Below are 6000 nucleotides of genomic sequence, written 5' to 3'. Positions count from 1 at the left end.
AACCATTCTGAGTTGACTCCATTCCCTCACCTCAACCCATTAACATCTGGCAGCCTTCCATGCTATCCATTGAAACCTCTTACTGAGGTCATTAATAAATTCCTTAGTCCTAAATCCAGGGGTCACTTATCAATCTGTCTCATAGTGAAACTCTTGGCATCAAATGATTGGTACTTGAGACTGCAGTGCCTGCTAAGCCCCATGGTTGCAGGTTTGCCCTTTGTTCTCTGCCTGCCTTTCCTCGTCTCCATTTCAAACTCCTTCTGCCCTGGGCCTCCTTCCTTACCGCTGCCTCTCCCATGATCTTGTTTGCCTTCCACTTAGTGATGACACCCATACCTTTGTCTCCAGCCAGACCTCATAATTGAGCTCCACATCTGTACATCCAACTAACCAGCCAATGCTTCCCGTCTGAGACCTCGTATGATGTCTTAGGCATAGGTAAGTAATTTATTAACCTGGAAAACATGGAAAGCTAAGCAGAGTAAGTAGAGCATATATGTGTAAACATAGATATAAAAGGATGGAAGGATCAAAGAAACACAAATATCCATTATATATATGATAAATAAACATGAGGTAAACGAGGCATGCTATTTTTATATCAGAATTATGGAGCACTCCATATTTATGAAGTCTTACTTCAGCCATCCATTGGTGACAGCCATCCTGGTCCCATGTATCCTCTTCTGAAGAAAAACAAATAAATTCCTCAGTTGTTCAGCAGACTTATTGATAAGCTATAGCTGTTGTTAGGGAGGCTCTTCTCTGAATCTGTCAGAGGAAGTACGGGCCATTGGTCACAGCCTCAACTCTGGTGCTTGGAACCACACCATGAGCAGGGAAGGCTGATGGCAGCAGAAAGAGAAAGAGGGAGGGAGAGAGAGGGAAAGAGAAAATATGTACTCCCACTGCATATTGTAGGATTCCGGAAGTGTGGTCATTCTGCTTGCTTATACCCTGTATTTAGTGTGTAAACCTACCTACTCTCTTTCCCCTTGCCATTTGCTGCCTGTTTTCAATTTTATTTAATAAGCTATGTGATTCAAGCTTTTCATATGATCTGTGAGTTTGTCTTTTCTATGACCTCTGGGATAGCTTGCCTGGTAGTATGTTTGGAGGGCACCATTACATTTTAAGGTAACTTCTCACCATTATATTATTATAGTTTCCACATACCATGTGGATTGCATTAGTAGCCCCAATTCTTCACCCCTCCCTATATACACAGTCTTTGTTATATGGCTACAGTTGCTCCTATCAAGGGACAAAATGTATTGTCCTGCTCTTTGAAGTTGAGCTCAGCCATGTGGTGAGCTTTGTCCAACAGGATGTTAACAGACATAATGCTAGCAGAGGCTTGAAAGAGCACTTGTCCATTTTGACTTGTTCTCCTGCACTTCTTGCATCTCTATGAGAACGATGTGCCAAGTCTGCCTGCTGTTCCCAGGAGGAGAATAAAAAACACATGGCCAGCCAAACCCAGTCTAGATCAGCTGACTCCCAAATTGCCCAGCCTAGATTAGTCATCTATTAACTGATCCACATACACACAAGAAATAATAATGGATGTTGTTTTAAGCAACAGAGTTTGGGGTATTTTCTCACACAGTAATAGCCAATTTACATACTCATCTAGACAAATTCTGTAGCCTCCTAACTTTTACACTTGCCTACAGTGCTCCCTTCCAATCCATTTTCTACTGAAGTCGTATTACCCTTCTAAGACACAAATCTGGTCATGTAATTTCTCTTCTTAAACCATTCAATGAATCTTTTATTTATCTCGAGGATTAATTACAAATTCCTGAATAATCTGACCCCTGCTTGTTCATCTAGCTGCCCTCATTTTTTGGCATTGCCCTTCTCTCTCTCTAAATTTCAAATACACTGAACTACCTGTAGTTCCCTGACTCAGCCATTCTCTCTCTTGCCTCCAGGCCTTCAAACACGCTTTCTCTACAAGGGGCATGCATTACTTTCCTGGGACTGCCAAAGTATACCACAAACTGAGTGGCTTAAAACAACAAAAATTTATCGTCTCATGATTCTGGAGGCTAGAATTTCTAAATCAAGTTGTCAGCAGGGCCAAGTTCCCTCGGAAACCTATGAGAATCCTTCCTTGTTTCTTCCTAGCTTTTGTTAGTTGCCAGCAATTTTTGGCATTCCTTGGCTTACAGCTGCATCACTTCAATCCATGCCTCTTTCATCACATGATCTTCTCCTCTCATATCTTCACATCCTTTTCTTATAAGGACACCAATCATATTGGATTAAGGATCCTGCCTACCTCAGTATGACCTTATCTTTTTTCTCCCAGTTTTATTGATATATAATTTACATATGTGATGATTTGATACATGTATATATTGCAAAATGATTACCACATTAAGGTTAGTTAATACTTCCATCACCTCACATAACTAACATTTTTTTGTGGTAAGAACTTTTAAGATCTACTCTCTTAGCAACTTTCAAGTATACAATACAGTATCGTTAACTATAGCCACCATGCTATGCATTATTAGATCTTCAGAACTACTTCTTCCTCTAACTGGAAATTTGTACCCTTTGACCGACATCTCCGTTCCATCACCCTATATGTTGATCCTTGAACATCATGGGTTTGTACTGTGCGACTCCATACATGCAGATATTTTTCAAACAATAATTTGAAAAAACTCACAGATGAACCGTTTAGCCTAAAACAGACAACACAAACTTACAATATTGATAAATAGAGTACAATACTGTAAATGTATCTACTCTTCCTTATGATTTTCTTAATAACATTTCTTTTCTCTGGCTTACTTTATTGTGAGCCTGCAGTGTAACATATATATAACCTATATACAAAATATGTGTTAATTGACTATTTATGTTATTAGGCAGGCTTCCAGTCAACAGTAGGCTCTTAGTAGTTAAGTTTTTGAGGAATCAAAAGTTATATGCAGATTTTCAACTGTGTGGGGAGTTGGTGCCCCTCTTGTGTTGTTCACGAACAAAATGTGTATATATATTATAATTTTTTATCTATCCATCTAGGCCATACTTTCTTGTTTCTTTGCATGCCTTGTAATTTTTATCGAAGACTAGACATTTTTGATATTGGCATGAGGTAACTTAGATCCTCCCAGGGATTAATTGTTACTAGCTGTTTGTTTGTTTAGTATTTTTTTTAAACTACTTTTGTAAAGATTGTATTCTTTGCCATGAATGGTATATGAGGTCTCTATTCTTTTAGCTCAGTGGTCAGCTAGTCATTTGACAGATTTCCTTAAACACCTGGAGCAAAATTTTAAGGGGGGTGGGGTAGGGAGAGAAAGAGAGAGAGGGAGAGGAAAGGGAGAAAGGAAGGAAGGAAGGAAAATATACTGTTCATGTCCTCGAAGACTGGTTCTGTGTTGGGGCAATTCTTCAACCTTTAGCCAGGCCATTTACAATTCTGCCTTAACCTTCACTTCCTACTTGCTTGGAGCCTAAAGATCAGCCAGATGTGGAAACTTATGGTTTTATTATGTCTTTTCTGAACATGCATTCTTCCCTGGACATGTGTCTGGCCTTCTAGTTTCCCCAGTCTACACGGCAGCTTGTCAAACCCTTCTTCCCAAAAGAACCTCATACCCCAGCTTTTTTCCACCAGGCTATCAATATGTCTATTGCTTACCCCAATTGTTATTTTTTGCCCCAGGAGGCAGTGGCCTTATTTTGAATGTTTTTGAGAAAAGACCTTTGCATAGCCACTTCTCCACTGTGAGAGAATTCTAATTTAGGGAAAATAAGGTCAAGCACTTTTAGAGGTTCTTCACGGAACCCCTAAACAGGTCAAAACGGACCAACACTGTTCCTTGGAAACAAAGTCTGCTCTGGTCCCTTTACAATGGGAATGCAGGCTGCTGTCTTCAAGATCACCACTGCCACATGGGGGAGGAGCATGGAACAAGGGTAAGTTTAAATGCCACAAAGCTCCCCTACTGTGTTTTAGTGGTCTTTCTCTTAGATAATCATTCTCTTGGTTGCTGTAAACCTTTCATTATTTTTCAGAGCTCTGATAAGGTTTATCCTGACATTTTTCCCCAGGTTTTTCAACGATTCTGGGATGAAAAGGCCCTGGATTTCCTTGCTTTGCCTGTATTAATCTTCTCAGGTTGCCATAACAAAACACCACAGACTGGGTGGCTTAAATAACTGAAATTTATTTTTTCACAGTTCTGGAGGCTAGAAGTCTAATATCAAGGTGCCATCAGGGTTGATTTCTTGTGAAGCCTCTGTTCCTGGTTTAGAGATGGCTGCCTTCTCACTATGTCCTAAAATGGCCTCTGCTCTGTGCACATGCAGAGAAAATGAGAGCTCTTGGGTATCTCTTCCTCTTCTTGTAAGGACACCAGTCCTATCAGATTGTGGCCCCACCCTTATGACCTCACTTAACCTTAATTACCTCCTTAAAGTATCTCCCAATACAGTCACATTGGGGGTTGGGGCTTCCGCATATAAATTTTGAAGGGATGAAATTCAGTCTATAACACCACTATTTTCACTGACATCATCCCTGATTTATTATTACTATTACGATTATTATTATTATCAATTTCAATAAAATAAAAAGCTTTCCCAGTAATGCTTTATTTCACTTCCACCTGGAAGATTTTTTTAAAGGCTAGTTGCAAAAAAATTTGGGAAATTGGGGAAGACTGGGAGACCTAGTATTTGTTTTTTCATTCTTTATATTGGGATGCAGCAGAGAGGGAAGTTGAGAAAATCTTTGGAGTAGTTGAAAACAGTGCCTGCTATGCTGGTATTTAATAGGCTAAAATATCCTGGGTAAATGTGGAGTAGATATAGCCAGAAAGTACCTCATTTTGACTCTAGGCTTACATTGCTCATGATGCCTCTTTGATTTAAGGTTTCATTAATAACAACAATTATACAGTCACCTAAAACCCAAGCATTGCTCATCATTAGGCCATACTGCTTGATATTTTATGAGAGTTTTGGCACCTACAGTCATATGTATACCATATTTCCATGGACAGTGCCAGTTTTGATGGGCATGTTTCATTTTTAAGCCCGATCAGTACTTTTAAAACTGAATCACACTGACAGAACTGATACTTATCCAATTATACATGTATAGTTATAGATATTTAAATTTCAAAGGGACTTGAAGAAATTTTAAATGTCTTTCATAGTCACCAATTTTTTTTTAATTGTGGTTTCATTTCCACCAAAGAGTTTGCCTTTGTTCCAAATTGTTAATCCATTGATCCCACAGAAATTTAGTAAGGGGAAAGAATGTGGTCTCTGAATTATATAAAAGTCTAGACTGAGTCTGAATATCTTCATTGCCTTGAACTGACAGCAATATTCACATTTTTAGCCTGTGGTTTCAAGTTCAGTGTGTGCAGCTGTCTTTTCACATCAGTGAGAAAATAAAACCTTATGATTCATTTGAACCCTTGTTGGTTTCTTGGACTTCTTTAATTACTGAGATCTCAGTCTTAAGAAAGCAGTTCAGTAAATCTCATAAATGACTGCAAATTAATCATGTCACTACATTAAAATGAATATTATCTCTTTTAATTTTTGTACATGGCCCCTAAATTAGCAAAGTTTAAAAGTACACACTTAGGAAAATTCTTATTCTTTCTCCACCTTATCTGCAATGGATGACCTTGCCTTGCTAAATCATTATTCGCCTATTGATTGTTACAGTAAAAGGTAGGCAACCAACCTTCTCCTTTGGACCTGAATAAACCATTGAAACATATATTTAAAAAAAAATCACTTATCATATGTGATCCATTTGTGGCAAATGAACTCTACTTTCCTGTATGTAATCAAGTTCTCCAGGGTTCTGCAGTTTTCTTCCCTTTAATATCCAAATCACTATAATTCAAACCCCAGGAAATGTCTAGAAGTCCAGTATCTCTTCCCAAATATTTCCAGGGATTTTCAGACTGTTGATATCCTCCTGGTTCTCTCTTGCTGTTCCCCTGGGTC

The sequence above is a fragment of the Pteropus vampyrus genome, unplaced genomic scaffold (assembly GCF_000151845.1).
Source record: "Pteropus vampyrus isolate Shadow unplaced genomic scaffold, Pvam_2.0 Scaffold592, whole genome shotgun sequence".
Classification (NCBI taxonomy): Eukaryota; Metazoa; Chordata; class Mammalia; order Chiroptera; family Pteropodidae; genus Pteropus; species Pteropus vampyrus.
Note: the sequence above shows the minus strand (reverse complement) of the source record.